The sequence below is a fragment of the Xyrauchen texanus genome, chromosome 6, assembly GCF_025860055.1.
Source record: "Xyrauchen texanus isolate HMW12.3.18 chromosome 6, RBS_HiC_50CHRs, whole genome shotgun sequence".
Classification (NCBI taxonomy): Eukaryota; Metazoa; Chordata; class Actinopteri; order Cypriniformes; family Catostomidae; genus Xyrauchen; species Xyrauchen texanus.
In genome coordinates, this window is record NC_068281.1 from 2072674 (window position 1) to 2097673 (window position 25000).

Below are 25000 nucleotides of genomic sequence, written 5' to 3' on the forward strand. Positions count from 1 at the left end.
TAAGCTGTTATTTTGCTGCTGTTATACAGGCTACTGTTAGTCTACTGAATGTTTGTTGAAACACTGTTTACTAGCTATAGCAAGCCAGTTAATAAGCTGTTATTTTGCTGCTGTTATACAGGCTATTGATAGTCTACTGAATTGTTGTTGAAACACTGTTTACTAGCTATAGCAAGCCAGTTAATAAGCTGTTATTTTGCTGCTGTTATACAGGCTATTGATAGTCTACTGAATTGTTGTTGAAACACTGTTTACTAGCTATAGCAAGTCAGTTAATAAGCTGTTATTTTGCTGCTGTTATACAGGCTATTGATAGTCTACTGAATGTTTGTTGAAACACTGTTTACTAGCTATAGCAAGCCAGTTAATAAGCTGTTATTTTGCTGCTGTTATACAGGCTATTGATAGTCTACTGAATTGTTGTTGAAACACTGTTTACTAGCTATAGCAAGTCAGTTCATAAGCTGTTATTTTGCTGCTGTTATACAGGCTACTGTTAGTCTACTGAATGTTTGTTGAAACACTGTTTACTAGCTATAGCAAGTAAGTCAATAAGCTGTTATTATGCTGCTGTTATACAGGCTATTGATTGTCTACTGAATGTCTGTTGAAACACTGTTTACTAGCTATAGCAAGCCATTTAATAAGCTGTTATTTTACTGCTGTTATACAGGCTATTGATTTTCTACTGAATATCTGTTGGAACACTGTTTACTAGCTATAGCAAGCCATTTATTAAGCTGTTATTTGCTGCTGTTATACAGGCTATTGATAGTCTACTGAATGTTTGTTGAAACACTGTTTACTAGCTACAGCAAGCCAGTTAATAAGCTGTTATTTGCTGCTGTTATACAGGCTATTGATAGTCTACTGAATTGTTGTTGAAACACTGTTTACTAGCTATAGCAGGTCATTTAATAAACGAAGGAAAGCCAGTTAATAAGCTGTTATTTGCTGCTGTTATACAGGCTATTGATAGTCTACTGAATGTTTGTTGAAACACTGTTTACTAGCTATAGCAAGCCAGTTAATAAGCTGTTATTTGCTGCTGTTATACAGGCTATTGATAGTCTACTGAATGTTTGTTGAAACACTGTTTACTAGCTATAGCAAGCCAGTTAATAAGCTGTTAGTTTGCTGCTGTTATACAGGCTATTGATAGTCTACTGAATGTTTGTTGAAACACTGTTTACTAGCTATAGCAAGCCAGTTAATAAGCTGTTATTTGCTGCTGTTATACAGGTTATTGATAGTCTACTGAATGTTTGTTGAAACACTGTTTACTAGCTATAGCAAGCCAGTTAATAAGCTGTTATTTTGCTGCTGTTATACAGGCTATTGATTGTCTACTGAATGTCTGTTGAAACACTGTTTACTAGCTATAGCAAGCCATTTAATAAGCTGTTATTTTACTGCTGTTATACAGGCTATTGATTTTCTACTGAATATCTGTTGGAACACTGTTTACTAGCTATAGCAAGCCATTTATTAAGCTGTTATTTGCTGCTGTTATACAGGCTATTGATAGTCTACTGAATGTTTGTTGAAACACTGTTTACTAGCTACAGCAAGCCAGTTAATAAGCTGTTATTTGCTGCTGTTATACAGGCTATTGATAGTCTACTGAATTGTTGTTGAAACACTGTTTACTAGCTATAGCAGGTCATTTAATAAACGAAGGAAAGCCAGTTAATAAGCTGTTATTTGCTGCTGTTATACAGGCTATTGATAGTCTACTGAATGTTTGTTGAAACACTGTTTACTAGCTATAGCAAGCCAGTTAATAAGCTGTTATTTGCTGCTGTTATACAGGCTATTGATAGTCTACTGAATGTTTGTTGAAACACTGTTTACTAGCTATAGCAAGCCAGTTAATAAGCTGTTAGTTTGCTGCTGTTATACAGGCTATTGATAGTCTACTGAATGTTTGTTGAAACACTGTTTACTAGCTATAGCAAGCCAGTTAATAAGCTGTTATTTGCTGCTGTTATACAGGTTATTGATAGTCTACTGAATGTTTGTTGAAACACTGTTTACTAGCTATAGCAAGCCAGTTAATAAGCTGTTATTTTGCTGCTGTTATACAGGCTATTGATAGTCTACTGAATTGTTGTTGAAACACTGTTTACTAGCTATAGCAAGTCAGTTCATAAGCTGGTATTTTGCTGCTGTTATACAGGCTATTGATAGTCTACTGAATTGTTGTTGAAACACTGTTTACTAGCTATAGCAAGTCAGTTCATAAGCTGTTATTTTGCTGCTGTTATACAGGCTACTGTTAGTCTACTGAATGTTTGTTGAAACACTGTTTACTAGCTATAGCAAGTAAGTCAATAAGCTGTTATTTTGCTGCTGTTATTCAGGCTATTGATAGTCTACTGAATGTTTGTTGAAACACTGTTTACTAGCTATAGCAAGTAAGTCAATAAGCTGTTATTTTGCTGCTGTTATTCAGGCTATTGATAGTCTACTGAATGTTTGTTGAAACACTGTTTACTAGCTATAGCAAGTAAGTCAATAAGCTGTTATTTTGCTGCTGTTATACAGGCTATTGATAGTCTACTAAATGTTCGTTGAAACGCTATTTACTAGCTATAGCAAGTCAATCAATAAGCTGTTATTTTGCTGCTGTTATACTGGCTATTGATAGTCTACTGAATGTTTGTTGAAACACTGTTTACTAGCTATAGCAAGTAAGTCAATAAGCTGTTATTTTGCTGCTGTTATTCAGGCTATTGATAGTCTACTGAATGTTTGTTGAAACACTGTTTACTAGCTATAGCAAGTAAGTCAATAAGCTGTTATTTTGCTGCTGTTATACAGGCTATTGATAGTCTACTAAATGTTCGTTGAAACGCTATTTACTAGCTATAGCAAGTCAATCAATAAGCTGTTATTTTGCTGCTGTTATACAGGCTATTGATAGTCTACTGAATGTTTGTTGAAACACTGTTTACTAGCTACAGCAAGCCAGTTAATAAGTCACTTATAGTCAATTAAATTGTTGACAGCATTTGTGGCATAATGTTGATTACCAGAAAAATATAATTAGACTTGTCCCTCTTTTTCTTTACAAAAGCAAAAATCTCTCAGTGGTGCACGTGGTGAGTTGTGCGTGGATGCCGCGGAGAATAGCGTGAAGCCTCCACACGAGTTATGTCTCCGCGGTAATGCGCTCAACAAGCCACGTGATAAGATACGTGGATTTATGGTCTCAGACGTGGAGGCAACTGAGATTCGTCCTCCACCACCCGGATTGAGGCGAATCACTACACCAATGGGGTCAATTTTTGGAGGGTTTAAAGTCAGAAATGTGAAGTTTATAATTTAATAAGAGCATTTACATGAATGTTTCTGTTAAAAAGTGTGCATTATTTGAGCCGTATAGTTGTATACGGTCATTTGCAGAGTTTTTGGTGTTACGTCATCATGCCAACGAAAGTGTAAAACTGGATATAACTTAACACAGTTAAGTTCCCAAAGTGACGTTTCGGAATTGCACAAAGAAACGTTGGAGAGAGAGAGAGAGAGAAAGACTGTAACTCTATCCATAATGACGAGACATGTTTGCACTGTTGGTGGGCGGCGTCTAAATGCCCGTCTCTATAATAGACTACTTGAGAATATATTACTGGTGAAGGTGATGAGAACTGTCGTCTGCCTCATAAAGGAAATGTGAACTTGTGCAAACACACACCCTCGCTGCTTATTAAGCAGTCTGGCTCATTTGCATTTTGTCCCAGACAGTCAGGGCCGAGGGCAGCCATACAGACGAGCACCCCTTGACCTTGACCTCTACGGTCCTTCTTCACCTGCTGCGGTGGCATTCAGGGCACCATAGCTGTCTGCTCGCTGCTCGACTGGGCCGTGCACTTTTTAGCATTCCCACGATTTGCGTCCGGCCCACAAAAGCACTTGGGAAGAACGTTCAACTTAATATTTACGTTCAGAGCAGTCTAGACTTGCATTGTCTGGATGGCTATACCAACCCCTCTTCCAAAATTAGTAATCGCAAGATGAACTCTGTGGACTTCTCTCACGGATAAGGGACCGTAATGTTGGCAATTAAGCACAGCGTGAGAGCTGAGCCTGAAATAGTTCTTTAATTTCAGGAAAGCTGGAGGGAGATTGAAGGCCAGAGGTGGTGTGATGGTTTTTGTGTTTTCTGCTGTCCAGGTTTTAGCAAGTATTAGCTCCATTCATCAGCTGTCACTAGCAACTTTAACTTTAGTGGTCATTGCAGTCTCTAATGTGTTGAGCCAAAGACCATCAGCTCTAAAAGCACCGAACAAACTCTTCACTAAACATCACACTTTCATTAAACACATTAGTACAGTTGTTGAGGCATTTAGAGTGGTATTTATTGTGTTGTTATGGGGGTTCTGGTTGGTTGAGTGGTGTTAAGTGTGTTACTATGCAGTTGCAATTGTGTTTGGGGTGTTTGCCTGGGCATTGCTATTTGGTTTCTAAGGTGTTTTGAGTGTTTAGTGCGTTGTCATGCAGTTGCTAGGGTGTTCAGGGGGAATGCCAAGGATTCTGAGTGGTGTTAATTGTGTTACTATGCAGTTGCAAGTGTGTTTGGGGTGTTTGCCTGGGCATTGCTATTTGGTTTCTAAGGTGTTTTGAGTGTTTAGTGCGTTGTCATGCAGTTGCTAGGGTGTTCAGGGGGATTACCAAGGATTCTGAATGGTGTTAAGTGTGTTACTATGCAGTTGCAAGTGTGTTTGGGATATTTGCCTGGGCATTGCTATTTGGTTTCTAAAGTGTTTTGAGTGTTTAGTGCGTTGTCATGCAGTTGCTAGGGTGTTCAGGGGGATTGCCAAGGATTCTGAGTGGTGTTAAGTGTGTTACTATGCAGTTGCAAGTGTGTTTGGGGTGTTTGCTTGGGCATTGCTATTTGGTTTCTAAGGTGTTTTGAGTGTTTAGTGTGTTGTCATGCAGTTGCTAGGGTGTTCAGGGGGATTGCCAAGGATTCTGAGTGGTGTTAAGTGTGTTACTATGCAGTTGCAAGTGTGTTTGGGGTGTTTGCCTGGGCATTGCTATTTGGTTTCTAAGGTGTTTTGAGTGTTTAGTGCGTTGTCATGCAGTTGCTAGGGTGTTCAGGGGGATTGCCAAGGATTCTGAGTTGTGTTAAGTGTGTTACTATGCAGTTGCAAGTGTGTTTGGGGTGTTTGCTTGGGCATTGCTATTTGGTTTCTAAGGTGTTTTGAGTGTTTAGTGCATTGTCATGCAGTTGCTAGGGTGTTTTGACTTTAAGTCGCTACTTCTAAAATGTAAAAATGCATTAAATGAGATCATTTGATAACTTGAGGTCACATAACGACCATTCCAGTGTGGTGGTGTAGTGGGATTAAGCACATAACTGGTAATCAGAAGGTTGCTGGTTCAATCCCCACAGCCACCACCATTGTGAGCAAGGCACTTAACTGCTGGGTGCTCCGGGGGGATTGTCCCTGTTATAAGTGCACTGTAAGTTGCTTTGGATAAAAGCGTCTGCCAAATGCGTAAATGTAAATGTAAAGGTGGAATGAGTCTCTCTCTTCTCACTTCCTATATCTGCTCTCAGCTGATTGGCTACCGTCATGCGCTGGTCTGTGATTGCACTAAAGAGAATACAGTGACATCACTACTATTGAGTGTGTTTTGTGCATGATGTGCCATAAATTCAGTGTAGCTTTTGCCATAAGATTGGATTTTTTCTCCAATGCAGCTGTTGATGCGTGATGCGTTCAACTTATAGGGTTGTGGTTGTGTGTAAGGTGGGGCATGCGGTTATTGGTGTGGTAATTTGCATGTCCGCGTTTCCTTGCATCTGTTCAGATTGAATGGCATATGTGCAGCCAGAGCAAAATATGCAAATGATGCTCAGAAATGGACACACGCACAGATCCAGACACTATTCTAACTTCACACATTAGCAGGCGCACACACACATATGTGGAGTATTTTTAATAGGTCTCATTTAAACCCAGACAGAGACATCCCCCACCCGAAACTACCCCAGACGTGAACCCCAAAAGCCCTCATGTTCAAGTGCAAACCTCCCTTCCCCACAGACACACCGATGGGATGTGTAGGCGCCATTTTATCTGGAAACCGTTGAGCGGCTAAACGGTAATCACAAACATGCCACACACACATACTCGTCTCCACCGTTTTGACCTAAACCAAACAAAGCTTAGCTGTTACAAACCGACAGACAACACCTCGATGAACAGCCTCACCAAAATAGGTTAAATCACTGTCTGTTTTATAACATAAGGAATGAGGACACTGACGTTTAGTTTTAGTCTTAAGGGGTACCTGAATTAGCCTCAAATCCTCAAGAACACATCACAAGGGGGAAAAACAGACAGATTCTGTCCTACATCTCTGACAGTTTGCCTTCATCTAAAAATAAAACTGTAGCCACAGAATTAGAAACTAATTTAAAAGTGTCTCAGATCCAGTTCATTTCAAATCTTTGCTTGGATGGTGAATTCAGGTCTAACGCTAGTTTAAAATAACACAACTCTGAGATCTCTTACATATCTTTTTAATGGAGATCAAATAAAAAAAAGATCTTCGGTAATCTCACGTGGCTCCTCTGGGATTTCTCAACCATGTCTCAAACTGGGCTCAGATTTGCCAAGATCCCAAAGTCTGAAATCTCAGTATGGACCCATCAGAGCCGTGCGGGTCCTTCTTTCTATTGCGTCATTCTGCGCCAACTCAACCAAAGGACCCCCTGCTAAAAATTACATTTTTGATTTGCATTTCACGGGTGAAAGAAATTCATAAATGATGATGAAAGCCAAACTACTAATGCCACGAATCAATATTTACTTATTTATCCATTATTTTGTAGAAGTGGGGTCAAAATGACCATTTTCGCCTATGATTTTTGGTGCAAAACTACAGGGCACAAAAACAACCTCAGAAAGGTAGCAGCATTGTTATTTTATTTTTACACATGGATAGGTAGGTCTATTACTAAAATAAGTTGTCTTGAGCACTTCTTGTTGCATTACGTGCCAATTGTCGGAGTCCAAAATTGGGTAAAAGCACTTTTTTGTGTTGTTTTTCCAAAGTTGGAGTGCCGATAACTCCATAAGTATTAAAGTTATCTTAAAATCACTTTATATTCTGGTTCAGAATCAACTTTTCTTTGGGCATCTCTATTTCTAAGCCCCTATATGGTTAAATCCCAGAGATATGAGTCTCTCAATATGGCTCCATGCAAGATGTTTTTACCCATTTTCAGTGGTCGAAAACCAAATGTGGGTCACATGGTATGAAGCTACAAAGGACTGAAGTGCAAATAATGTTGAAACTAGAAGTGTACCTTTTATTTATTTACAGAAAAACAATAATGTACAAATCTTGATTTTTTTAAGAGGTCAAAGTGCACTACTGTTATTTCAAGAAAGTTTCTGAAATTTGGTTGATTTGATATGAAATATCCCAATAGTTCTTTACTCTTACTGTACAGTATGTCAGCAGTTGACTTGTGTGAAAAAGACCCCCGTAATCTCACATGTGTTTCCTCTAGAGTATCAAAAACGTCTAAACAGCATCTTGAACTGAAATGACAATAGTCATTTCAGTCACAACAGTTGGTTAAATTGGCATCAAAACCTCTATTATTGATTAAAGCACTGTATTCCTGCTCTGTGTTGGCTCGATTGGCACATGCATGCTCCGTTGGCACCCCGATGACCACACACTTGCTGAGCAACCTTCAAAGTCTCCTGCATGCTGATGGGCTAATTAATGCCCATCTTCCTATTAGACTGTTATGGTTTGGTCACCCTCCCTCTTATTGGTCTTTACTGTAAGGGATTTGCATACAGGGGCCTCTCATCTCAGCAGTCGTCTCGCTAAGTCTTGTGTACCATATGGCAGGCAGTACAGCACCGTCTCAACTGCGCTGACAGCTAAAAAATGCCACTTTGAAGTGATTGTTTCTCAAACACACTCCTGTCGAGCGATTTGCATGCTTAGAATCTGTGTTCACAAGCGATTCGCTTTATACTCAAGGTCCCCCTCCCCAGCTAAATCAAGAATATGCTAATGCAATTAGGCAGAGTTTGTTAATAGCTAGCCGCCACACAGATGGCAAGCGGTAAAAAGGCGCAGCCATATTTTGGAGGGAAACGGCCAGTCAGCAGAAGTGGCAGACATTTTGTCTGCTGTTGTGCCAGCCAGATGCTATTTGTTGGCGAATGGGCATTACTGCTCACAGACAGTGCTTACTTCCAAGACAATGTTGAAATTAAACATGCAGACAAAGAAACTGTCAGTCAACAAGACAAAAAGAGGGCCATGCCCACATAAAATACCAACAATCCGTGTACAGAGAACACTTGCAGAAGAGCCCTGAAAAATTGTGCGGTAGACAATAAAACTGGCGAAAAACCAAATAGATTTACATTAAAGGAGAAACCTGAGCCATATCTAGATGCCAACAGCCCAGAACACCCTTGAAACTGCATATTAACTCATTAAATACCACTCATAACACCTTGGCAACCAAATAGCATTGCCCTAGCAACAACCCAGAACACCTCAACAACTAAATAGCAACTCAATAGATGACACTCAGAACACCTTAGCAACCACTTAGCAATGTCTTAACAGCCACCCAGAACACCCTAGGAACTGCATAGCAATGCACTAAACATTACTCAGAATCCTTAGCAACCACATAGCAATGCCCTGACAAGCACCGCAAACACCTTAGCAACTGCATGGCAACACTCTAAACACTAATCAACCACATTCCAAACACTGTAGGAACTGCATAGCAATGCAGTAAACACCACTCATAATCCTTAACAACCACCCTGAACACCCTAACAACTGTATAACAATGCACAAAACGCTCAAAACACTATCAGTCACATAGCAATGCCCAGGCAAACACTCTACCAACTGCATAGCAATACCCTTTACACCACTCAGTATCCTTGGCAACCACCCTGAACACCATAACAACTGCATGGCAACATACTAAACACTCAAAACACCTTAGCAACCAAAGAGATAGGCTCTGGCAACCAAACCAAACACCCTAGTAACTGCATAGTAAAACACTAAACACCACTTTAAATCATTAGCAATCACCTTAAAACCCTAGCAACTGCATGACAACATACTAAACACTGAAAACACCTTAGTAACCAAATAGCAATGCCCTGGCAACTGCCCCAAACACCATAGCAACTGCATACCAACACTTAAAACACCACTCAACCTTATATCAGTGCCACTGAAACTACCACAAACACCCTAGCAACTGTATAGCAACACACTTAACACCACTCAGAATCCTTGGCAACCAACCCAGAGACACTAGAAACTGCATAGCAAAACACTAAACACCACTTTGAATCCTTAGCAACCACCCTGAACACCCTAGCAACTGCATGGCAACACACTTAACACTTTAACAACTACATAGCAATGCCCTAGCAACCACCCCAAACACTGTAACAACTGCAAAGCAACACTCCAAACACCACTTAACCTTAGATCAGTGCCACTGAAACCACCCCAAACACCCTAGCAACTGTATAGCAACACACTTAACACCACTCAGAATCCTTGGCAACCAAACCAGACACACTAGAAACTGCATAGCAAAACACTAAACACCACTTTGAATACTTATCAACCACCCTGAACACCCTAGCAACTGCATGACAACATTCTAAACACTCAAAACACCTTAGCAACTGCATAGCAGTGCCCTGGCAACCACTACAAACAACCTAGCAACTCATGGCTACACACTTAACAACTTAACAACCACATAGCAGTGCCCAGGCAACTGCCCCAAACACTGTAGCAACTGCATGGCAACACTCCAAACATCACTCAACAGCATACCAATGCCCTGACAAACACCCTAGCAACTGCATAGCAAAGTACTAAACATCACTCTGAATCCTTAGCAGCAACCCTATTCACCCTAGCAACTGCATGCCAACACACTTAACACCTTAACAACTACATAGCAATGCCCTGGCAACCACCCCAAACACTGTAGCAACTGCATAGCAACACTCCAAACACCACTTAACCTTAGATCAGTGCCACTGAAACCACCCCAAACACCCTAGCAACTGTATAGCAACACACTTAACACCACTCAGAATCCTTGGCAACCAAACCAGACACACTAGAAACTGCACAGCAAAACACTAAACACCACTTTGAATACTTATCAACCACCCTGAACACCCTAGCAACTGCATGACAACATTCTAAACACTCAAAACATCTTAGCAACTGCATAGCAATGCCCTGGCAACCACTACAAACAACCTAGCAACTCATGGCTACACACTTAACAACTTAACAACCACATAGCAGTGCCCAGGCAACCGCCCCAAACACTGTAGCAACTGCATGGCAACACTCCAAACACCACTCAACCGCATACCAATGCCCTGACAAACCCTAGCAACTGCATAGCAAAGTACTAAACATCACTCTGAATCCTTAGCAGCAACCCTATTCACCCTAGCAACTGCATAAAAACACACAAAACACATTAGCAATGGACAAAATACTACTTAGAATACTTTAGCAAGCCCATAGCCATGTCCTGCCAACCACCCACACCCTAACATTGTGGAGTCAAGTGTGGCACAATCAAGCGCCACTCATCGATTTTTATAGACAGTGCAGAATGATCTGCTCTAAAATGCAACCCACCTTGTGAAGCACCATCCTGGCTCCAGGCGAGATTAGACCAGCATCAGTTTTCCATTCTCTTTGCTCTTTCCATCGTACTGAAGGAGGCTCCAGAGGTGCCAGTGTGGAAGGAGGGCGTCGGGTATCCTCAAAACCCAGCACAGCTCACCCTTCCTGACCTGTACAGGACATTGCTCGGCCTCCAGAAGAGAGAGAGCACCCCACAGATGCAAGGAATAGAGCAAGAGCAATCCCGGACATCTCTGACTTCATCTCAGTGTCTCTAGACGATCCTTTTCACGCACACCTTCCTCATCTCTCACTGCAGACAAAAGACAAAAAGAAGAAAGTGAGAATTCAGAATTTACAATGTTGTAAAAAATAGATTTCTTAGACTATGTCCACACTAATACGTTTTCATTTGAGATTAATTTAGCTCCTTTTTCATATCTCATCCACACTGGAACGATGTTTCCCCTCACCGAAAACGCTCTCCATTACTTTTGCATAATATGCAGCCATACGTTCTCATGGGACCGTGGGAACATTTTTGCAAAACAAAGTTGCATGCCTCATTGCATGTTTGGCTGCAGTTCTCAGAAACGTCCAGAGGGGGGCACCAAAAGCGAGTGAAATTGTGTCGTAATCAGACAAGGTTTTTGTTGTTGTTGTTGATTTTCTCCCCTTTTCTCCCCAATTTGGAATCCAGGTGGCGGAGGACGAATCTCAGTTGCCTCCGCGTCTGAGACGTCAATCCGCGCATCTTATCACGTGGCTTGTTGAGCGTGTTACCGTGGAGATGTAGCGTGTGTGGAGGCTTCACTCTATTCTCCACGGCATCCACGCACAACTCACCACACGCCCCACCGACAGCGAGAACCACATTATTGCGATCATGAAGAGGTTACCCCATGTGACTCTACCCTCCCTAGCAACCGGGCCAATTTGGTTGCTAAGGAGACCTGGCTGGAGTCACTCAGCACGCCCTGGATTCAAACTCGTGACTCCAGGTGTGATAGTCAGCGGCAATACTCGCTGAGCTACCCAGACACCCAGACAAGTTTTTTAAGGTAATATTACATGGAAGTTTTGAGTAAAATTTCCCCCCTAACCCAGGGCTGTACTGGGAAGAGAAATTGGACTGGGATTTGGGGCTGAGCATGTCTCGCTGTCCTTTTCTGCATAACGCGGCGCCGTTTTGTGGTCCGTTCTGCATAAAGAAGCGGCTCATTTTAGCTTATCGCGGCCCATTCTGTCCATTTCGCGGCCGACCAACCAGCCCGCTAGGTTCTTCCGATGGACAGTCTGCCCCTGATCGGCCCCAAAGTAAAAATGCCCGGTATGCCAGATTACCAGTCCAGCACTGTCCTAACCTAAAACTTGAACATAAAACTAACCAATAGCGTTCTCAAAAAGGAATTGAGAGGACACGCTATTGACACGCCAACTTTGGAAAAACAACACAAAAACGTGCATTTTCCCAGGTCCACAGTTCGAGAACAGTCAAGCACACAAACTTATTTATTTAAACTTCCATGTAGTATTTACTTTACAAATCTTGTCTGATTACGACACTATTTCACTCGCTTTTGGCGCCCCCCGATGGACATTTCTATGAACTGCAGCGAAATGTCATTTTGACCTTTTCTCTGAAGGTATTTCTATAAACAGTCTAAATCTGTAAAGGCCCCAAAATCCAACGTTTATTTATGCTGAACCCTTGTTTATCTAGCAGCGTCAGGACAATAGCACACAGTCCATGGGTAATCACCTGCGCCCAGTGGAGAGGTCCTGAAAGAGCCGGTTACGAGGTCTGTCCCTTCAGTACATTAACACCCTATAGATCTCCTCACAATACACTCGCCGATTGCCTGTAACATCCTCGCATTGAACTAATCTCAGGGAGACCCCCGTTCTTCCTTTCCATTTGAATTACAGACGAGGAAGAAAGGAAACTAGGAAGAGAGATGCGCTGGTTCGTACTCACTGAAAGGACGGGCTTGTGTCTTTGAATTTCGGGAACATAAAGGAGAGTAAACAAGGCACAGGCGAGCTAATTGAGCAGAACAACGTCCCTTGCGGAGCTCTGTACTCTCACTGTATGTCCATAATTGACTTTATATATTATTAGGAATTTAGGAGAAACATCTGAGACAAAGATGATACTTATACATATATATAAGATACTTATTATGAAGCCTCCACACGAAGCTGAAGTGAGTCATTTCTGTGCCACTAACGTCACCAAACTGAATTGCAAAATGAACGACTGTTTTCAAACAGGTTTCACTAGTATTTTACATAGAAAGTAATTACACACTTTTATACACCCTCAAATGCTCCATGTTTAAGTAGATTTAAATTCATTTAAAAGTCCTGAATATTTAAAGAACATCTTAAATCTTTTATTTGTGGAAATGTTTGTTAGGAGAATGACACGATGCAACTCTTTTCCAAAGCTGGAGTCAGTAATAATATTCTGAACATTTCCCGCATTCAAAAGCAGAACAAATGAAATTCAAGAAGGTTCTAACTGAAACCATCCACACACACACTCACACACATACACACACACACACTCACACACATACACACACACACACTCACACACATACACACACACACACACACACACACACACACACACACACACACACACACACACACACACACACACACACACACACACACACACACACACACACACACACACACACACTCACACACACACACACAGACACACACACACATACATACACACACACTCACACACAGCTGGCCCCCTATTATTTGGACATACATCACAGATCTTATTGAAGGTCTCACCATGAGACATTCCAGTGAAGTTGTCTCACCTCCTGTCTGTCTGCGTCCATCAGTCTTTGTCTATAGTGTCTCACTCTCTCATGTTTGTTCAAACAGGTTTCACAGAAACTCAAGTTTAATAAATGCATTCTGCTTTTTGATCTTTGAACACAAAACATATTTAAAAGGTTCAATTATAATTATAAGGGCAGTTGCTGCTATTAATAACTGTGAAGAGTGCTGTGAAAAAGTATTTGCCCCCTCCTGATTTCTTCTATTTTTGTTTATTTTTCAAACTAAATTATTTCAGATCTTTAAACAAGATGTAACATGAAATAAAGACAACCTGAGTAACTCAAAATACAGTTTTCTACTATTTTATATATTTTTTTTTATTGAAGCAAAACAGTTATCCAACACCTGTATCACCCATGTGAAAAACTAACTGCCCCCTTAAACGTAACAGCTGGTTGTGCCACCTTTAGCAGCAGCAGCTGCATCAAATGCTTCTGATAACTGGAGATCAGTCGTTCACAACGCTGTGGGGGAATTCTGACCCACTCTTCTTTCCAGAACTGCTTTAGTTCAGACACATGGGAGAGTTTGAGCATGAACTGCCCGTTTAAGGTCCTGCCACAGCATCTCAATCGGGTTCAATCAGGACTTTGACTAGGCCACTCCAAAACGTTCATTTAGCTTCTTTTGAGTCATTCAGAGGTGGACTTACTCCTGTGCTTTGGATCATTAGTTGTGCTTGAGCTTCAACTCAGGGACTGATGACGGGACGTTCTCCTTTAGGATTTTCAGGTAGAGCAGAACTCATGTTTCCATCAATTATTGCAAAACATCCCCACATCATCACACGACCACCAGCATGCATATGATGCTCTTTTTGTGGAATTCTGTGTTTGATTTATGCCAGATGTAACGGGACGCCTGTCTTCCAAACAGTTCAACTTCCGACTCGTCAGTCCACAGAACATACTCCCAAAAGATTTGAGGATCATCAGGGTGTGTTTTGGCAAAGGTTAGACGAGTCTTAATGTACTTCAGTGGATTTCTCCTCGCCACTCTTCCATGGATGGCATTTTTGCCCGGTGTATTTCTGATAGTGGGGTCATGAACAGTGACCTTTAGTGATGCGAGAGACGCCTGCAGCTCCTTGGATGTCGCCCTTGGCTTTTATGTGACTTCCTGGATGAATCGTTGCTGTGCTCTGGGAGGAATTTTGGAAGGACGGCCACTTCTGGGATGGTTCCCTACTGTGCCGAGTGTTCTCCATTTGGAGATAATGGCTCTCAGTGTGGGTTCTTTGGAGTCCCAGAGCCTTTGAAATAGCTTTTAACCCTTCCCAGACTGATGCATGTCAATCACCTTTCTCCTCATGACTTCTGGAATTTCTTCCGACCTTGACATAGTGTGCTACTGGGTGAAACCTTTTAGCCAACTTCATGCAGGGCTGGCAGTAATCAGGTCTGGGTGTGTCAAGTCCAGCTGAACCCCATTATGAATGCAGTTACATAGATTTGGGGATATAGTAACAAAGGGGGCAAATACTTTTTCACACATGCCTAGTTGGTATTGGATAACTTTTTTGCTTCAATAACTAACATTATCATTTAAAAACAGTATTTTGTGTTTACTCAGATTGTTTTATGTTAGATTTTGTTAGAATTATTGATACAATTTAGTAAGAGATACACACAAAAACAAAAGAAACCAGGACCGGGGCAAATACTTTTCCACAGCACTATATGATGAAAGACACCAATGTTAAGTAGTTGTATTTAATTATTCTTAATAATAATTGTAATAAATAAGTAACAGAGAATCACCTAAGTAATATTGTTCATTAGCATAACTGTGTTGTGCATCATAGCAACTTGGTACGGTCACGTATGTGTGTTTATCAGCTTTGAATCCAAATGTAGAGTTGGAACTATCTACAGTCTCATGACAACTCGTAATAATTTGTACTAGATGGTGAATGCGTAAGATAACGTATAATTTGATAATCATATCGATATAATACAGGCCTCATATCCAACACTATTTAAAGAGACAGTACACCCAAAAATGTAAAGTCTCTTATTTACTCACCCTCATGACATCCCAGATGTGTCACTTTCTTTCATCTGCTGAACACAAATGAAGATTTTTAGACGAATATTTCAGCTCTGTAGGTCCATACAATGCAAGTGAATGGTGACCAGAACTTTGAAGCTCCAAAAAGCACATAAATGCAGCATAAACGTAATCCATAAGACTCCAGTGGTTTAATCTGTGTCTTCAGAAGTGATATGATAGGTGTGGGTGAGAAACAGATCAACATTTAAGTCCTTTCTTACTATAAATCTCCACTTTCCCTTCCACATTTGTCGTCTTTTGATTTTGTCAATTTGCATTCTTTGCGCATATCACCACCTACTGGGCAGGGAGGAGAATTTATAGTACAAAAAGGACTTAAATATTGATCTGTGTCTCACCCACACCTATCATTTCACTTCTGAAGACATGGATTAAACCACTGGAGTCGTATGGATTACTTTTATGCTGCCTTTATGTGCTTTTTGGAGCTTCAAAATTCTGGTCACCATTCACGTGCATTGTAAGGACCTACAGAGCTGAGATATTCTTCTAAAAATCTTCATTTGTGTTCTGCAAAAGAACGAAAGTCACATCTGGTATGGTGTGAGGGTGAGTAAATGATGAGAGACTTTTCATTTTTGGGTGTACTGTCCCTTTAAGAAAGGAAACGTCTGTGAACAAATTTGGCTACTCAAATACAAATGATCGACGTATGTCGATAATCTGTAATATGCATCTCTGATGGTTCCTCCCCCATTCAGTTATTATGATTTGTCATAACCGTGTTGGAACTATATCTGTTTTATATATTTGTTTGTAACAACACAAAGCACATTTTTAGGTTGCAAATATCTCATAAGTACAGTTAAAGCTTTATCTGAGACATGCATACATGTAAAGCAAAGCAGTCACAGTTGTTAGCTGTCTGTCTCTCTGCCTCCACAGACAGCTCGTTAATTTGCACAACTTGGATATTTTCTTTCTCTATAGTATATGTATATATTAGCGATGTGACATGACCCTCGTGGGCCGCGGGACGGTTTTGTGTCTGGCTGGCCGTGGGAAAAAGAAGCCCGGTCTTTTCACAGCTGCACACCACCAACGGAGCCCCCCCCCCTCAGCTCACGACTCCCCCCGAATCCCAACTCCCTCTCTTCCATTCAGCACACAGCCTGTCCCCTTTCAGAGCGCCCCCGTCCAACCCCCCCTTCATCAGCCTTCATAAATACATCTCATTATTCAAGCTCTAGTTTGCATAGAAATGTTGGAGCGGGCCTGAACAGCACAAACCTCACATGAGCTCATCTTACGAACATAAACGCAGCTGTGTGTGCATTCAGAAACACAAATATAACAACAATAAAACGGCATAAATAACATTATTATAACACAATGCATATATCTGATCCTGACCATTCTTGAACAACGCTTTTTAATTTACTGACATATCAGAACTATTTCGTTCTCATAATATGCTAATTTGTTATCACAACGATAATATTCAGAGTTGGTAAAACATTATAAAGACGGGACGTGTTGTATGTCGCTGGAAAGGTCTCAATTAGATGAATGTAATGAGCTTTACTCTTTTTGTCACATTTCTCCTTATTACTTCCCAAAGCATAAATATAATATAGAAAATGCCACATCATAACTTACAGCAGACTATCCCGATTCAAACGAGCCCAAACGCAACATAATATGATCAGCTGATCTTGAAATATTCCTTTAAGAGTGTGTGCAACAATACAAGAGGGACTCAACACATTCAACCTGTGTGTGTGTGTTTGTTTGTGTGTGTGTGTGTGTGTGTGTGTGTGTTGTGTGTTTTTGTGTGTGTGTGTGTGTGTGTGTGTGTGTGTGTGTGTGTGTGTGTGTGTGTGTGTGTGTGTGTGTGTGTGTGTTTGCATGTGTGTGTGCAATAAAGGGGAACTCTTATAATGCATTATTCTCTAAAGTATAGGGGAACTCTTATAATGCATTATACAGTAAAGTATAGGGGAACTCTTATAATGCATTATACATTAAAGTATAGGGGAACTCTTATAATGCATTATTCTCTAAAGTATAGGGGAACTCTTATAATGCATTATACAGTAAAGTATAGGGGAACTCTTATAATGCATTATACAGTAAAGTATAGGGGAACTCTTACAATGCATTATACAGTAAAGTATAGGGGAACTCTTATAATGCATTATTCTCTAAAGTATAGGGGAACTCTTATAATGCATTATACATTAAAGTATAGGGGAACTCTTATAATGCATTATTCTCTAAAGTATAGGGGAACTCTTATAATGCATTATACAGTAAAGTATAGGGGAACTCTTATAATGCATTATACAGTAAAGTATAGGGGAACTCTTACAATGCATTATACAGTAAAGTATAGGGGAACTCTTATAATGCATTATACAGTAAAGTATAGGGGAACTCTTATAATGCATTATACAGTAAAGTATAGGGGAACTCTTATAATGCATTATTCTCTAAAGTATAGGGAACTCTTATAATGCATTATACAGTAAAGTATAGGGGAACTCTTATAATGCATTATACAGTAAAGTATAGGGGAACTCTTACAATGCATTATACAGTAAAGTATAGGGGAACTCTTATAATGCATTATTCTCTAAAGTATAGGGGAACTCTTATAATGCATTATACAGTAAAGTATAGGGGAACTCTTATAATGCATTATACAGTAAAGTATAGGGGAACTCTTATAATGCATTATACAGTAAAGTATAGGGAACTCTTATAATGCATTATACAGTAAAGTATAGGGGAACTCTTATAATGCATTATACAGTAAAGTATAGGGGAACTCTTATAATGCATTATACAGTAAAGTATAGGGGAACTCTTATAATGCATTATACAGTAAAGTATAGGGGAACTCTTATAATGCATTATACAGTAAAGTATAGGGGAACTCTTATAATGCATTATTCTCTAAAGTATAGGGGAACTCTTATAATGCATTATACAGTAAAGTATAGGGGAACTCTTATAATGCATTATACAGTAAAGTATAGGGGAACTCTTATAATGCATTATACAGTAAAGTATAGGGGAACTCTTATAATGCATTATACAGTAAAGTATAGGGAACTCTTATAATGCATTATACAGTAAAGTATAGGGGAACTCTTATAATGCATTATACAGTAAAGTATAGGGGAACTCTTATAATGCATTATTCTCTAAAGTATAGGGGAACTCTTATAATGCATTATACAGTAAAGTATAGGGGAACTCTTATAATGCATTATTCTCTAAAGTATAGGGGAACTCTTATAATGCATTATACAGTAAAGTATAGGGGAACTCTTATAATGCATTATACAGTAAATTATAGGGGAACTCTTATAATGCATTATTCTCTAAAGTATAGGGGAACTCTTATAATGCATTATTCTCTAAAGTATAGGGGAACTCTTATAATGCATTATACAGTAAATTATAGGGGAACTCTTATAATGCATTATTCTCTAAAGTATAGGGGAACTCTTATAATGCATTATTCTCTAAAGTATAGGGGAACTCTTATAATGCATTATACAGTAAATTATAGGGGAACTCTTATAATGCATTATTCTCTAAAGTATAGGGGAACTCTTATAATGCATTATTCTCTAAAGTATAGGGGAACACTTATAATGCATTATACTCTGAAGTATAAGGGAACTCTTATAATGCATTATACAGTAAAGTATAGGGGAACTCTTATAATGCATTATACAGTAAAGTATAGGGGAACTCTTATAATGCATTATACAGTAAAGTATAGGGGAACTCTTATAATGCATTATTCTCTAAAGTATAGGGGAACTCTTATAATGCATTATACAGTAAAGTATAGGGGAACTCTTATAATGCATTATTCTCTAAAGTATAGGGGAACTCTTATAATGCATTATACAGTAAATTATAGGGGAACTCTTATAATGCATTATTCTCTAAAGTATAGGGGAACTCTTATAATGCATTATTCTCTAAAGTATAGGGGAACTCTTATAATGCATTATACAGTAAATTATAGGGAACTCTTATAATGCATTATTCTCTAAAGTATAGGGAACTCTTATAATGCATTATTCTCTAAAGTATAGGGGAACTCTTATAATGCATTATACAGTAAATTATAGGGGAACTCTTATAATGCATTATTCTCTAAAGTATAGGGGAACTCTTATAATGCATTATTCTCTAAAGTATAGGGGAACTCTTATAATGCATTATTCTCTAAAGTATAGGGGAACTCTTATAATGCATTATACAGTAAAGTATAGGGGAACTCTTATAATGCATTATACAGTAAAGTATAGGGGAACACTTATAATGCATTATACAGTAAAGTATAGGGGAACTCTTATAATGCATTATACTCTGAAGTATAAGGGAACTCTTATAATGCATTATACTCTGAAGTATAGGGGAACTCTTATAATGCATTATACAGTAAAGTATAGGGGAACTCTTATAATGCATTATACAGTAAAGTATAGGGGAACTCTTATAATGCATTATACAGTAAAGTATAGGGGAACTCTTATAATGCATTATACAGTAAAGTATAGGGGAACTCTTATAATGCATTATACTCTGAAGTATAGGGGAACTCTTATAATGCATTATACTCTGAAGTATAAGGGAACTCTTATAATGCATTATACAGTAAAGTATAGGGGAACTCTTATAATGCATTATACTCTGAAGTATAAGGGAACTCTTATAATGCATTATACTCTGAAGTATAAGGGAACTCTTATAATGCATTATACTCTAAAGTATAGGGGAACTCTTATAATGCATTATACTCTAAAGTATAGGGGAACTCTTATAATGCATTATACAGTAAAGTATAGGGGAACTCTTATAATGCATTATTCTCTAAAGTATAGGGGAACTCTTATAATGCATTATCTCTAAAGTATAGAACTTGCATTATACAGTAAAGTATAGGGGAACTCTTATAATGCATTATTCTCTAAAGTATAGGGAACTCTTATAATGCATTATACTCTAAAGTATAGGGAACTCTTATAATGCATTATACAGTAAAGTATAGGGGAACTCTTATAATGCATTATTCTCTAAAGTATAGGGAACTCTTATAATGCATTATACAGTAAAGTATAGGAACTCTTATAATGCATTATTCTCTAAAGTATAGGGGAACTCTTATAATGCATTATTCTCTAAAGTATAGGGAACTCTTATAATGCATTATACAGTAAAGTATAGGGAACTCTTATAATGCATTATACAGTAAAGTATAGGGGAACTCTTATAATGCATTATTCTCTAAAGTATAGGGGAACTCTTATAATGCATTATACTCTAAAGTATAGGGGAACTCTTATAATGCATTATACAGTAAAGTATAGGGGAACTCTTATAATGCATTATTCTCTAAAGTATAGGGGAACTCTTATAATGCATTATACAGTAAAGTATAGGGGAACTCTTATAATGCATTATTCTCTAAAGTATAGGGGAACTCTTATAATGCATTATACAGTAAAGTATAGGGGAACTCTTATAATGCATTATACTCTAGGTTGACCTCTCATTTCTGTAAACAGTGACAATGATGTTTGTTAATGTTCTTCACCTTCAGAATAATGAATAAAGAACAAAACTTGTCAACCAAAGAGTTTAAACTTCGTGGTTTTGTTCATTTAAATAATCAGATAAACCATCCATACATAATTAATCAGTCAGTATATTGTTGTATATATGACACATATATTAATATACAGGTTGCAGGGTGTTCTAGTAGCCCATCTGTGTGTTTTGACAGCTGATTATCTCCTTTATGAAACCGATTTGATGGTGTTAGTGGGTTAAACTGATTATTTTACCTGTCTTGATAGCACTGCAGATGATACGTGCTCAGAGACGTCTGGATTGCTGTCCCTTGTGACAAATGCTGAAATGAAAGAGATAGAGAAAACATGAGCATGAATCCATCATTTAGCAGTGCACATCACTTCCTGCCAAAACTATGGGGCATCAACAGGGTTTTCTCCGGTGCTATTAAAATGTTATTTTCATCAGGACTCTGTGCAATAAGAATAATTATCCTTAAATTGAATAACGTTCCTTATTTAAAGAGGAATTTTACCTGATATGTTCCTGAAACACATTAGGCAACTATATTAAAATGTTTGTGGTGCATCATGTTTTAACATAACAAAGAACAATAACAGTGATATTACGTTGGCTTCACGCTTTAACTTAATTCAAAAGTCATCTCACTGCGACTCTCGTGACATAAAGGAGAATAATCATGGATGAAAAATAATGTGGAATCCGCTTCCAATGAATCACACATTGTTGCTAAGCTACAAAGCAAGCATGCTAAATTCAAAATTCACCTCCAAATGCTTCATGCCACAGACTTTTACCATAACAGCATTTACATTAAGCTGTAGAATGCATAAAAACCTTGTATATACCACCTTGTGTATTTAACATCCATCCAGGCTGTTACTAGCTTTAAGATCTAAGGTCTATTTTCTGTAACACAGCATTGTTTTTGGAGCATGCATCTTACTTATATAGTGATGTGAGAACTGAGTGATTTGATGTAAAACAATCCTTGAATCTAAACAGTCCTTAATTCCCTTTATGCACAAATCCTGTTAAATCCATCAAGGTGAGACACTCAGTGTTCCTGACACATAGAAATAACTCCAATAATTCCATATCTACAGTATGCACTGGAGTTGTAAGTCCAGCTTAGTTTGCATCACTTTTAGCATGTTTTAATGTAGATATTGCATGAAACAAATCTCCTCAGCAAAACTGCTGCTTTAAAAGCCATATGACAGAAAGCCACAGTTAACCGCCTCGCGCCAGATTATGCAACAATTGCAATCGTGCACAAAAGAACGATACCGTCATGTGTATCCAGAATACTAAAGGCACGACCAATACTAGTGTCAAAGGCCCGGACAGTAACAGTCATCCACCAAATAGCATGCATGCATGATCTCCCTGTAAGGAGTGATGCACAGTGGCGACCTGCATGCTGCATACCCTCTCGCTGGAAATATAATGCGTACTTAATGGATTCTACCGACATTTCTATTATAAACCAGTATAAAGCATGCATTCTGTGCCACATGCACTATCGTAAATGCCTCTGTATCACGATGCACGCGCTCGGTTCTCATGCGAGCTCGCGCAGTGTCTCTCCAGTAGCGCACGCGAGCCCCTCGGTTCTCCGCCCGCGCGCTCCGGCGCTGCTCCGCGGGCTCTGCGGTTGACGAAGCCAATGGCATTAGTTTCTACTTTCGGTTCTCTAGCTTTATGATATGGATAAACTCATACAGCTAGATAACCAAAGACAAAAACTAACCCGTGCGTCTTAAAGGGGCCGCGGCGCTCAGGATGGTGACCGTGTTCGTGGTCACATGGTGCGCGTGCCTCATCACTGAGTGTGGCCTGAACACATGCATGACTTTCCAGGAGGATTGCACTTCAAATGAGCTCAATGCTGACTTACAATGACCCCCATATAGCTAGTGCTTAGAAAGGAGTTTGTATGAGGAATTATTAACATGTGCATTTTATATTATTTATTAGTTAATATATCAAACTGTTGGTTAATGCACATGCCAATTAAGCGATAGGCATGTATAATTCAAACTGATTGCAATAACATACCTTACTTTCTGGTGTTCAAATCATTTGGTTCATTCCTCACCATCAGATTAAGTTCAGGCAACACCAGTCATGCCCAGAACATTGTGTGGAGATGCTGAGTATCATCAGACCAGCATCTGATGCAGAAACAGCAAGTGTCCTCATTACAAATGAATAGACCAGCCCTCAATTGATATGACCCCGCCCCCTTCACTCTCTCTCTCTCTCTCTCTCTCTCACTCTCATTTTATCATGTGTCATATTTCCATTGAAGCCCAAATAAACTCTATGAATAGCATTCGTTACCATGACAATCAGATTACTGCAATGAATGTGGTTTTGAAATGACAATGACCATGCAGTGCAACTTTGAATCGCGTGCACTGAATATAAATATAACTGACACAACCCTCCAAATAACTCAAGACAAGAGCATACAAGCACGAATCATCCAAGAACGAGCAGTTCCAATGATGCTGATTAATCCGATTCATTTCTCATTTTAAACAGGATCAGGTTCATTTACAGAAGGCTTTAACCGCGCCAGTTGCATGCATGTTATGTGTTGGCTCTATTTCTATGTAATATGTCAGATCACGTCATCAAACAAATTGGTTTGCATCCATCCATAATGAAAACCTTCCTGGTGTCTATTTGGCTCTCCGTGATGGAATGCACCATTCCCGCATTATGCATTACTGAAGCAGTGCATATAATAATGCATAATGCAAAGCGTGCATTATTTGAATCAGCGCGTGCTTAAAGGTTATAACAGCTCTAGACATTAAACAAATACTTCAGATTCATCCAAACTAATAATAACGTGATTCGATGTTGTTTGTTTCCATTATTTAACATTTTGCAAATGCACCAGTGGAGGAAACTGTTTATACCCTTGATCATTTTATTGCAATTGTGTTTACACCTTTTGTCAGACCCCAATTTGACCCCAATAACTTCAGCATAAAACACATATTAAATAGTATAATATATCTGGAACTGAATTAAATACATTTCTACCTCTCCCTGTTCTAATATAAAATAATCTTCCTCGTTGTCTTTATAGCTAATAGTCTCGATTTCTTATATATATAATATATACAATATAAATAAATATTATTTATTTATTTACAAATATTATTAAATACAATAATAATTTTTAAATATATAATTTGAATTGAATTATATAGATATCAAATATATACAATATTTATTTTAATTATAAATAATATTAAAATATTATTTATTTATTTACAAATTTTATTAAATATAATAATAATTTTAAAGTATATAATTTATATATATATATATATAATTAATTTTTTAACCGTTTAATTTTCTCTTTTTTATTATTGTTTTGCTGTTTTCGTTGTGACGTTGACCTTGTGCTTCATTTCTGGTGTTTTCAGAACATCGGAGGAAAATCCGGTAGAATTATTTATCGATAAATCAGTTAATAATCAAGTTTCTTGTTTATTTTGCCACCGAAACTGACTCGTTTTGAGTCTGTGAATTTCGTTCAGATTTTACAGAATTATTGACACGAAATGCACTTTGTTTTGTGGTGCTTTTAAATACACAGTTCCTAAATAAATAGAAAATAAAATAATAATTAGGCTTCTCGGAACCGATTCCTGTAACAGCGATCAAACTTCTCGTGACGTTTTAATGAAGATATACGTTTTAAAGCACATATATAATATCGATGTAAAGCCCAAAACATTAACAAAAGTAAATAATATATATATATATTTTATTCCTTATA

At 38.7% G+C, this 25000-nt stretch overlaps 1 long non-coding RNA gene across 1 annotated transcript in view; it reads right to left on the reverse strand.

Annotated features, from left to right (window-relative positions):
* The window catches only part of LOC127645839 (uncharacterized), a 50537-nt gene that overhangs the window by 17833 nt on the left and 7704 nt on the right, over positions 1 to 25000 (reverse strand). The window contains exons 2-3 of the long non-coding RNA XR_007970812.1: positions 21447 to 21514; positions 10702 to 11002 (exon numbers count right to left, since the gene is read on the reverse strand). This is a non-coding gene — a long non-coding RNA (uncharacterized LOC127645839). The remainder of the gene's footprint in view (positions 1 to 10701; positions 11003 to 21446; positions 21515 to 25000) is intronic.